This window comes from Camellia sinensis, chromosome 14 (assembly GCF_055761805.1).
Source record: "Camellia sinensis isolate YWXY chromosome 14, ASM5576180v1, whole genome shotgun sequence".
NCBI classification, from domain to species: domain Eukaryota; kingdom Viridiplantae; phylum Streptophyta; class Magnoliopsida; order Ericales; family Theaceae; genus Camellia; species Camellia sinensis.
In genome coordinates, this window is record NC_138974.1 from 139,352,017 (window position 1) to 139,364,923 (window position 12,907).

The 12,907-nt window shown below is 35.4% G+C and overlaps 1 non-coding gene across 1 annotated transcript; it reads left to right on the forward strand.

The window, feature by feature from the left end:
• The first annotated feature begins 1,839 nt into the window (after positions 1-1,839).
• Positions 1,840-5,039, forward strand: LOC114314431 (heterogeneous nuclear ribonucleoprotein 1). Its single transcript, XR_014350322.1, has 7 exons — positions 1,840-1,960; positions 2,063-2,104; positions 2,241-2,404; positions 3,339-3,438; positions 3,557-3,726; positions 3,907-3,984; positions 4,597-5,039. It is a non-coding gene; the product is annotated as a heterogeneous nuclear ribonucleoprotein 1 (transcript).
• Positions 5,040-12,907: the final 7,868 nt, after the last annotated feature.

The following is a 12,907-nucleotide window of genomic DNA, read 5'->3' on the forward strand; positions in this document are numbered from 1 at the left end:
TTTTTCTGTGTCTCTCTCTCGCTCATCTCTTTTCGCTCTATTTTCTCTCTCTTTTTGTCTATCTCTCGCTCATCTCTTGTTTCTCTCTCTTTTTCTATCTCTCTCTATATCTCTCTCTCTCTTTCTCTCTCTATCTTTTTTTCTGTCTATCTCTCTCTTACTGATCACTTTTCTCTCTCTCTCTCTCTCTCTCTCTCTCTCTCTCTCTTTCTACTTGCCTATTTGTCTATTTCTCCCTTACTATGTTCGCCTTGCTCACTCTCTTACTCCCATCTTCTCTATTTATCGAGCTCCTTCTCGATTTATCGATCCACTATAAGAAAATACACTTTTAGCAACCACTTTGTCTCTCTCTCTCTCGCTCATCACTCTATCTCTGTCTCTCTCTCTATCTCTCTTCTTTATTTGTCTCTCACAAAATTAAAATATTTTTAAAATATTTAAATATTTAAAAAATTGATTTGAATTAAGTTTTGAAAAGAGTTTTGAATTATGTGTTTGGTTATGAGTTTCGAAAAGTAATGATTATATTTTGAATTGAGTTTGAAAAATGGATGTAGAATTATGATTTGAAAGCTCAAAACAAATACCATACTTAAATCAATGGGTGAAACTATGACCACTACCATTACCACTCTCTATGTCTCTTTTTTTTTTTTCTATGTCTCTCTCGTTAATCTCTTTTCACTTTCTTTCTCTCTCTTTTTGTTTATCTCTTGCTCATCTCTTGTTTCTCTCTTTTTCTGTCTATCTCTTTCTCTCTCCGTCTCTCTCTCTCACTCATCACTCTTCTCTCTCTCTCTGCCTGTCTGTTTGTCTGTCTGTCTGTCTGTCTCTCTCTCCCCCACTGTGTTCGCCTTGCTCACTCTCTCCCTCATTTCTTCTTTATTTATTGAGCTCCCTTTCGATTTATCGATCCACTACAAGAAAATGCACTTTTAGCGACCACTTTGTCTCTTTCTCGCTCATCACTCTGTCTCTTTCTCTGTCTCTCTATCTCTTTTCTCTATTCGTCTCTCACCAATCTCTCTCTCTCTCACCACTCATATTCTCTACTACATTTACCACTACTGCAAATGCCATTCAACTACCACCACTCTTCTCTTTCTTTCTTTCACTCATCACTCTTTTTTTTCTGTCTGTCTGTTTGTCTGTCTGTCTGTATGTCTTTTGTTCATCTTTCTTCTCTCTATCTCTCTCATTTGTCTTCTCTCTTTGTCTCTCTCGCTCATGTCTCTTCTCTCTATCTCTCTCATCTCTTTTCTCTCTCTTTGTCTCTCTCGTTCATTTCTCTTTTTCTCTCTCTCTGTCTCTCTCGCTCATCTCTCTTCTCTCTATTTTTCTATTTTCTCTCTCGTTTATATTTTTTCGCTCTCTTTCTCTCTCTTTTTGTATCTCTCATCTCTTGTTTCTCTCTTTTTTCTGTCTGTCTCTCTCTCTATCTCTTTCTCTCTTTGTCTGTTTGTCTCTCTCTCTCTCTCTCCGTCTCTCTCTCTCACTCATCACTCTTAATAGAAAATATTTTTTATTAAAATATTATCCTTACTTCTACCAAATAAAAAATAATAATAATAATTTTTTATTCATTAAAATAAAAATGAAACAAATAAATTTTCAACCTTAATAACGAAAAGAAAATAAAAATTATTATTTATTTATTTTTATTATTTAAATATTCATTTAGGATGAAAATTAATTTTTTTATTTTTTTTTCTCAATCCCGCCCGCTCGGTTCCCCCCATTTTTTCCATTCCCGCGCCCCCAAAAATCCCCAATCTCTTAGAACCAAAATCCCTAATTTCTACCAAATATCTCTCTCTCTCTCTCGTGACTGTGAGCATGGGCGACGATGGCGTCGAGCCACGGGCACTAGTGAATGAAGGAAGCCAGACATCGACGACTATTGTCGGAGTCCTTTGCTTCTCTATCGATAGCCATTACCAGCAAACGAAGTTCTCTGGTTCTATGTTTCTCTGGTTCTTTGTTTCTCTTTTTCTCTGGTTCTATGTTTCTCTTCGAATCTCATCAAAGCTATGTATTGTATTGCTGGTTTGAACAATAGGCTTGAATCTCATTGGGTGTTTAGCTAAAGACACTACATTAGGTCAACTCATTCTTCTTTCAATTGCTTCTGCAAAAATATCTAGATTGTTTTGTTTGATGGCAAATTCTTCAATTTACATTATGATATGCTTGTTTGATGTTTGTTTTGTGTGATTGGGGGTGGTGTGTGAGTGTAGATCAGTTCACGAAGTACTTTGGGAAGTACGGGGAGATTACAGATTCGGTTATAATGAAAGATCGGCACACTGGTCGACCCAGGGGTTTTGGGTTTATCACCTATGCTGATCCTTCTATTGTTGACACTGTTATTGCTGAAACCCATGTCATCAATGACAAATAGGTGCTTTTCCTCACTTGGGTTATTTACTTTGGAAGAAAAATCTTTGTGCATTTTGTGTTTCTGGGTTTTGCTGTTTTTCCTGATAGGAAAAACTGTGGCGAAGAGAGAAGAAAAACAGAAAATTTGATGCTTTTCCTTAACTTTACATCTTGTTTAATGCCTTTGAACTTGAAACTTGAAGTAATAAACATTCCGTGCCAAAGTAAACAGAAGCTTACTCTCTTAAATTTCTAGTTAATTTTTGTTCTCCACAAGACTTCCTCTATGTACCCACCCAAATAAATGTGTTTGTTTCAAGATTGGCTTGGAAATTTATCTCCCTCTGGTGTTGGTTTGGAAAATATATACGAAATAGTTAGATTAGTGTCAGGTAATTTTGTTTTAATATCCCAAGATCCTAAGCAATGAAAAGTAACCCCTTTTACATTTTTTTTTGGGTTTATATTGTATAAGGCTGCTCATGAAAAATAATAAATAAATAAAGTTTACTGGCAAATGCATTATTAACCGATAACTATGTTTAAAATTCTCTGTGAACAATGTGATTTCCCTTTATCACTGGCCAATGGAGAAATGCTTTCTTCTTGATTGCTGTGAAAGTCGGAAAACAAAAGAATGCTTGGCATACTACCTATTACTGCACAGGGTTAGGTTAGTTTGGAACCAGGTTGAACTGTTGTTTTGCCATTGAGGACATAGCTGTGCTGCGATGTGAAGTACTGTTTTTTGATTGATGCTTGACTTATGATGAATTGTATCCAGGATGCCTCTATAATTTTTGTCAATAAAATTTGTTATTATTGTGGAGATTTGGATTGTTGAGTTGCTGGAGAATCTCTCCACTTTTCTGAAAGTGCATAGAACTTTGACCAAGATAATATCTTCTGTCAGAAGGTTTAGGCATTGCAACTTACACGGTCAAATTTCTGAGCAGGTTGAGATCAAAAGAACAATTCCGAAAGGTTCTGCTAAACCTAAGGATTTTAAAACAAAGAAGATTTTTGTTGGTGGGATACCTACCTCTGTCACTGAAGGTGTGGTATTTACTTTCTTTTTTGCCCCCAAATCACGGTCTGGGATTGCACATTTTAATTTGCATGTTCTTCTGCTATTGTTGTTATCCTGGTTAAATTGGTTCCCCATTCTTCTCAGATGAGTTCAAGAATTTCTTCTCAAAGTATGGAAAGGTAGTGGAACACGAGATCATAAGAGACCATGTCACTAAACGCTCTCGGGGCTTTGGATTTGTTGTATTTGACAACGAACAAGTTGTTGATACTATTCTGGCCAATGGAAATATGATTGATATGGAAGGCTCACAGGTGAGTTCAGTCCAATGGGTCATTACCATATCAGATGTACAAGGACATAGCTTTTATGTGTTCAAACCAGCAATACAATATTACTTTTTACTCTTAAGGGTCTTGTATTTGTAGCTTTTCATCGAATAAAAGATAATATTGTCATTGCCTAAGGGCAGGATTGCATTTTTTTTTTCGTAGATGAGGGAGCAGAAACGGGCTGCTCTTTTGAAAGAAAAAAGGGCCTCTAGTGGATTGACAAGCCCTCCCCGTGTCATTGTGAGTATCCTGTATATGATATTTTTTAAAATGTTTGTATTGTTTGGACTCAGATGAAATATTCAATTAATTTTGGTCAATAGTGTGACAGTTTTTCAACACCACGTCAACTAAACTATCGATTAATTAAATAAATAGGCTTGAATCTCATCTTATTGGACTAAGGATGCATACCATGAGCCCGTCTAGGCTTGAATCTCATCTTAATTAAATAAATAGGCTTGAATCTCATCTTATAAAGTGATATTGTTATCTTTTTATGCAGAAATGAATATTTTAGTAATGATGAGATTCTATGTAATTCCTACTATCCAAACATAACTTTAATTTGCATACTTACTGATGAGAGGCTAATCACCCTATTCCATGAACATGTATGATCTCCCTATTGATGGACCCTCTACATGTAAGTTCCTACAAAATAAATTTGTGTATTCTACAATCCAAGACAGGTAGGAACCCTTTAAGTCCAACCCTTCCCACTCCCATCAGACATGAAAAAATTCCCCAGGTATATTACAATAAGAGTTTATAACACTATTTTGGACTACATTGAATTCCATTATTATTGTTATTATTATTATTATTATTATTATTATTTTTTGTGAGCAGGGAAAGCTTTGGTTTCTCCAATTGAGAGATATGCAGTTGTTCCTGATGACAACGCAAGTGTTCTTTCCACAGTCTTCATTGTCTTCATTACTGGTGTTTAAATAGTTGGTTTCTCCAAAAGATTATAATTTGCAACTGTTATCTATTTATTTGTAGGTCAAACGGATAAATTTTGGCGAGGGCAAGATCTGATTCTAGAAGTAAGGAATTTGCAGCTTGATTTTTGAAATAGGCCCAAAATTTTGAAATCTTGTTGGAAATTTTTTATTTTTTTATTTTTTGTAAGAGCATTTAAATATCCAATGTGCTTATTGGTGAATTTTAGATTTTATTTTATTTTTTTATTTTTTTTTAGGATTGGGGTGAATTTTATAATTTAAATATGCTTTTATGAACATGTACAGTTTAATTGTTCTTTGTAAAATATTGAATTTGATGATTTTATCAATTTTTATTTTTATTTTCAGTTATGATGTTTTTGTGAATGGAATGAAAATAATCAGCTCAGAGCATATTTTAGAGAGTGAGAGACGGCACCACCGTCGGAAAAAATAGAAAATTTTAATATTTTTATTAATTTTGTTACAGGTTTTACTTTTTGCAACGACATTATACTGTCGCAAAAAATAGAAATTTTATTATTTAAAATAGAAATTTTATTATTTTTTAATATTTTTTGCGACGGCATTACATTGTTGCAAAAAATAAAAAATTTCATATTTTTTATACTTTTTGCGACGGCACCACACCGTCGCAAAAAACAGTGTTTTTGTAAAAAAAAAGACTATTAGCGACGGTAATTTTTGACGTCTCAAATAATATTTTTAGCGACAGTAAAATAGGGCCGTCGCAAAAAAGTTAAGAAATTTCAAACGTTGTTAGTGACTGCACGGTGCTGTCGCAAAAAGGTAAAAATGCCATCGTAAAACATTGTAAGTGCCGTCGCAAAAACTCTTTTGCAACCCCCCTCTTGCCGTCCCAAAAAGTCATTTTGCCGTCGCAAAAAGTATTAGCGACGGCATTAGGAGTATTAGCGACGGTATTTTACCGTCGCAAAAAGTTAATTTTTTTGTAGTGATAACTTCATATTTCACAAGTTCTTTTGATGTTTTCACAATTTCATAATGTTTCTCACATAGCATACATAACTTCACAAACCCTTTTGAAGTTTCCATAATGTCACAGTGTATCTCACATAGCATGCATAACATATATGTCAACATAATTCTTACGACGAAGATTTAACGTCAATAACGCTAAACGGTTAAAGGTACATCGAAGTACTACTACTCACAGTGTTGAGATGACGTGTTGCTTCCTCTCGGAGTGTGCCCTGCACACAATCATAGCTTGCAAATTAGTTCCCCTTCCTTCTTAAATCATTAAGAAATCATTTCCTGAGTCATGACACTTCGCATGAATTTATAACCATCTTAGGATCATCAGAAAAATATTCTAAAAATACCAGAGAGTTGAGCATGCAAAACAGAAGAGATCAGTTTTTCGGACCTGGGCCGCACGTGCGGCCGAACCCTCCGCTCGAGCGGCCATGCACCGCACGTGCGGTCCCCCCTCACCGCTCGAGCGGCCCAACTGCAGTAGCCAAAATCCATTTTTTTCTTCCTTCTCCGCTTGAGCGCCCAAGGCCTCCGCACGAGCGGCCGTGTCCCTGTTTTGGGGCAGCTCCATTTTAACTCAAAGTTTAGCATCACCACTTCATTTTACATGCAATTCAAGATGAAATTCATGCAAAATATGGACCCAACTTCACTATAACATGAATTATCATTTGAACATCACAAGATAAACATGATTAAAAACTTGATCAAGTCACTATTCTTTCAACTTTCATCCCTTAATTTAAATTCCTCAACATAACACGTTACATAGATATAACTTCATGGGTTTGACATGGAAATCAAAGATTAAAGTAGAATTCTTACACAACACTTAAGTTAGATCCCAAAATACTCAATTGATGAGCATAACTTGTTAATCACATAAAAATCAGACATAACTCTTCATTACAACCCTAGTAATTTCCATATAAAATTGACAACCCTTTCTCATAATTGAAAGAAGAATTCTCACACATAGTTAAGATAAAGTTTATGTAAAATAAATTTGGCATACCTTGGCTTCACAAATCTCCAAGATCCTTCTAATTTACTCTCACTTTCCTTCCTAGTTGAACTTTCCCTTTGTTCCCTTTTTCTTTTCTTTCATTTTTTTTTTCCTCTCCAGGAGATATATCAAGTGTTTGATCAAGCTTAAGAGGACTTGGCTTAATATATTTATATGTAAATGCATATAGGACAAAATTCAATCGTTTAATCATTCTGAAATTGAAATTTCGTAAACATGCTTAATATTACTTAAAAATTATGCTGATCACAGATATATAATCAATTTCAGATAATTAAGCCGTTACGGCTTCCAATTCTTGATTCAAACATTCTAGATGTAACAGATACTTTGCTTGTTCAACAGATAGACATCCTTACACACGGAGTTCACTTACTCAGCCGTAATTTCTCATGGGATTTTACAGTAAACATTTAAAAGCACAAAAGAAGGACTAAAAATATATCAGATAACATATATGAGGGTCGGGTTATTACACTCTCCCCCCTTAATAAGTTTGGTCCTCCAAACTTGCTTTATCATGTAATTCTGTTATAACTGCTCATGTAATCTTCAGTTCATATAATTCACAGGCTAAATGGATATTTCACACAGTTATTCTAAAATTCTTAATATAATGAGCATCTCCTAGTCGTATTCGTACATCAAATAAGATAAGACCACAAGAGTCTGTTGTAGAACACTTAGGGCATAAAATCTTCTGTAGGCAGGTTCTATATCCTGACAATAAGTTCCCTAGCATCCTTCCTCATATACCAAAATATACAATTTGTTTTTATGCAGAGACATAATAAATATCATTTCTTTAAGCATATTCCTCATGTGTTTCCATAACATACGTTAATTTCGGTTGCCATAAAAAAAACATTGTTCTTCCTTACATTCATAATTAGATTACCCTAATATTAGTAAGTCATCTGAAATTTTCATTAGAAGGTCTATCTTCAATTTGTTCAGTTAAGTATTTCCTTGGGTAAGGTACAGAGCATATGCCACTTAGAGACGAGTCATTAATTAAGAGCATATACAGGTTCCAAAAGAAATCAATTACGTGGCTAGATTCACATATGAGTATGCACAATTAAATCAGGCTTCAGAGTTGCTTAAGCAAGATTCTGTCCAATTGACAAGATACATGTCATCTTAGCAGTCACAATAAGTTGCGTAAGTACATAGCTACTAGCTTCATTATTAATTTCTAGTATTTCTCTTTTTTCATTTTTTTTCCCAAAACATATCACGATCATATTGTGCCATTGCTTCAAACTCATATCTACTACTTCTTGACAAGGTCAGAAAAATGGGGAAAAAAAAATCAAGTCAATAACGTTAATTCTTCATAGTTGCACTTCTACATGTATTAGCACAAAAGAACCATATTCCAAATCAAATAAATACGGTGTTACCAAAGCAAATAACATACAACCTTTCATGCAGACATGCCATCGTAGTTACTTAGTCATGTCATCACAAGTCTAAATCTGAATAATGAATACAACTATAACAGCCATTAGTTTGAACAAAGGAAACCACTCAAAACCAAAACCAGAATTCAACTTCAAAATCATGCTTAACTAATTAATCGTAACCATAAGGTGTAACATCTTTCTTTAATAAGCATTTCTCTTTGTTACAGCACCAACTAATTTAGTCTCCTCTTAAGCATTGTAGTATCCCCCATTTCACATAGGTCTTTCTCTTCCTATCGTAAGACACGAAATCAGCCACAGTTAATTAACATAACAAGGTATACAGTATTCACACCCATCTAGATTCTATGCGGTCTTGAGATTCAACAATTAAGCGATAAAATCATTTGGTTAATTAATATCAGAGTTGGAATTCTTATCCAGATCGGTTCAATAGGATAGAAAGTCGATTCGAAATCACATTGCGCATTTTAGCGTATCAGAAGAGGTAAATGTCTAGCACATATCGTTAACTTGTCATCAATAATTCCCTTGCTTCCCAAACACAGGAGTTGTTAACAATTCCTCAGCTTACAAAATCATCTGAATTATAACTTATTTTGAAATCATAGTTCATAGTGCTTGACCAAGTCGGTTCAAGATTAATAGTCAATTTCCTTATCCATTTTAACAATCAGTAAAACAAAATTACATTCAATTATCCTCAGGAATCACTGCATATCTAGGCCGGTCACATTCGACATAATTCAACGATCATGCAAAACATAACTTATTAGAATGCCTAATACACTAGCTTTTCAAAATCATAGGTCTAACCATTATTAACGTTTAGTGTTTAAGCAATTCGTCTAATCAGAGGATAGGTAACTATCAATCCAAAAATGACAACTGATAACATACGCCTTACTTAAGCATTTGCATATAAATTGCCTTACCAACCATTGTTCCGTTTCATTCTGCTTAACCAGACGAAGGTAGGCTCCTTCGGATCCTCTATCCGTATTCTTGCCATGATCTGATCAACAATCAAGTACAATATACACAAGGAATGTACAATAGACATGGAGCATAATCGTTAGCGTTAACAACTTGCGTTTAACGTTGCCATCAGTCTTTTCATATGCATTAAGGATGTCATGCATGAGCCCTAAATCTTTCTAGACATCCTAAAGCTCAATGGATCCGTGTGTGGGATAGCAACTCGTGCTCTGATACCACTTGTCATGCCCCAAACTCGCCCTTAAAAGTTTGGGCATGACCTATTCAGAAACAGACATGTAACCTGGTAACATAACATACGGGGCCTTATCGGAAGCACGAAAAAAAAATGGAAATAATGAAACATATAAACTCTATTGAGCTACTTCTACATGCCAGGATCTCATTCATCACATGCAATATAGTGGATAGATAAAGTTCCAAACTATATCCCGGAGCATATGCATACATATTTACAGTCCCTGCCCTATGATTGGGCGTATACAAAAACAAACATGAAAGTTATATACATCAAATAGATGGACACCCATAAGCAAGTCAACATCTTAACAACTTAACAAAATAAATGGCTTATATAGTGCCTGGACATATGAAGGTTGACACAAGAAAGCGGGCATCTTGGCTAGGACTGACCACCTGATTGGTGACCTACAGAAACAGACATAACAGAGAGTGAGCCGGGCTCAGTGAATAGTAATACGTAATTAAAATGACGCTTAACTTGAAACATAATACATATCAATGCATATAAAAATGCAAAGTTCATATAGTTAGTCTGATTCTGTGCTAAGTACATGACGGCCTTAGGCCCAATCCTGCAACATAAACATAATAGCTATAAGCCCTTGAAACGTGGTGGCACGAGGCCCTTGAAACATGTGGCACAAGGCCCTTGAAACATATGGCACGAGGCCCTTGAAACATGGTGGCTATAAGCCCTTGAAACTTGTGGCATAAAGCCCTTGTAACATATCGCACTAAGGCCCTTGAAACACGTGGCATAAAGCCCTTGAAAGATTGGCATAAAGCCCTTGAAACTTGTTTGACCTTGTAACATATTTAAACTTGTAACATATACTTGAAACATACCTGAACATACTTGAACTTGTAACATACTGGAAACATGCCTGAAACATACTTGAACATCATTCATTAATTCAAAAGGAACATATCATAACTAGAGCATTTCTTCTTGTATCATATCATTCTCGTACGCTTACCAATGAGAGACTAATTCACATTCTCATGAGGGTCACACAATAATGATAAACTTTGCACTTATATCGCAGATTCTGAATAACTTCCAATTTATAAGCAACATAGCAAAATAACTTCAAACTCATATGAATACACATAGCTACTCTTATATTTACTCAGAATCTGATCTCCAGGAATGAACATAAATTCTTTTGGGTAAATGACTTAATTCACATGCTCTATTAATCAGTAGCATACACCTTTGTTTAATCGTTCTTATATGTTAACATAGTTACCTTGCCTTGTAATTAACAGAGTCTTAATGGTAACCGTTACATCATTCCCATGAGTTGACATAATTAACGTAAAGTTAACAGGACATTCCTGATAAATAGTAACGAAAAGTAAGCACATTTTCATTAGATTACAGATGGCTTTATCGGTTTCACAATTTCACAGTTCGGCCCATGGCCTGAGGGGTTCACACATTCACAATAGCCTTTAGGTTTCATAGATTCACAACTTATCACATTGGCCTTCGGCCCTTTGGATTCACAAGTTCACAAGTTTGGCCCTTGGCCTCATAGCTTCATAAGTCACAAGTCGGCCCTTGGCCTCATAGCTTCATAAGTCACAAGTCGGCCCTTGGCCTCATAGGTTAGATCTTCACAAATGGCCCTTGGCCACATAACTTCATATTTCACAAGTTCTTTTGATGTTTTCACAATTTCATAATGTTTCTCACATAGCATACATAACTTCACAAACCCTTTTGAAGTTTCCATAATGTCACAGTGTATCTCACATAGCATGCATAACATATATGTCAACATAATTCTTACGACGAAGATTTAACGTCAATAATGCTAAACGGTTAAAGGTACATCGAAGTACTACTACTCACAGCGTTGAGATGACGTGTTGCTTCCTCTCGGAGTGTGCCCTGCACACAATCATAGCTTGCAAATTAGTTCCCCTTCCTTCTTAAATCATTAAGAAATCATTTCCTGAGTCATGACACTTCACATGAATTTATAACCATCTTAGGATCATCAGAAAAATATTCTAAAAATACCAGAGAGTTGAGCATGCAAAACAGAAGAGATCAGTTTTTCGGACCTGGGCCGCACGTGCGGCCGGACCCTCCGCTCGAGCGGCCATGCACTGCACGTGCGGTCCCCCCTCACCGCTCGAGCGGCCCAACTGCAGTAGCCAAAATCCATTTTTTTCTTCCTTCTCTGCTCGAGCGCCCAAGGCCTCCGCTCAAGCGGCCGTGTCCCTGTTTTGGGTCAGTTCCATTTTAACTCAAAGTTTAGTATCACCACTTCATTTTACATGCAATTCAAGATGAAATTCATGCAAAATATGGACCCAACTTCACTATAACATGAATTATCATTTGAACATCACAAGATAAACATGATTAAAAACTTGATCAAGTCACTATTCTTTTAACTTTCATCCCTTAATTTAAATTCCTCAACATAACACGTTACATAGATATAACTTCATGGGTTTGACATGGAAATCAAAGATTAAAGTAGAATTCTTACACAACACTTAAGTTAGATCCCAAAATACTCAATTGATGAGCATAACTTGTTAATCACATAAAAATCAGACATAACTCTTCATTACAACCCTAGTAATTTCCATATAAAATTGACAACCCTTCCTTATAATTGAAAGGAGAATTCTCACACATAGTTAAGATAAAGTTTATGTAAAATAAATTTGGCATACCTTGGCTTCACAAATCTCCAAGATCCTTCTAATTTACTCTCACTTTCCTCCCTAGTTGAACTTTCCCTTTGTTCCCTTTTTCTCTTCTTTCGTTTTTTTTTTTCCTCTCCAGGAGATATATCAAGTGTTTGATCAAGCTTAAGAGGACTTGGCTTAATATATTTATATATAAATGCATATAGGACAAAATTCAATCGTTTAATCATTCCAAAATTGAAATTTCGTAAACATGCTTAATATTACTTAAAAATTATGCTGATCACAGATATATAATCAATTTCAGATAATTAAGCCGTTACGGCTTCCAATTCTTGATTCAAACATTCTAGATGTAACAGATACTTTGCTTGTTCAACAGATAGACATCCTTACACATGGAGTTCACTTACTCAGCCGTAATTTCTCATGGGATTTTACAGTAAACATTTAAAAGCACAAAAGAAGGACTGAAAATAAATCAGATAACATATACGAGGGTCGGGTTATTACAGCTACAACATTGAAGAGAAATGGAGATAATGGATCCCCTTGTCTGAGACCTCTTTGGGAAATGAACTCAGATGTTGGTGATCCATTGACTAATACAGACACTCTGGCAGAATGAACACATTCTCTCATCCAACTTATCCATTTGTCACCAAACCCAAAATTTGCAAGCATAGAGAAAAGGAACTCCCAGTTAATTGAGTCATAAGCTTTTTTGAAATCAAGTTTTAAAAAAAAGCCTTTCCTATGCTTTTTCTTCCAACCGTCAACTATCTCATTTGCAATCAGTACACCATCCAAAATACTTTTAC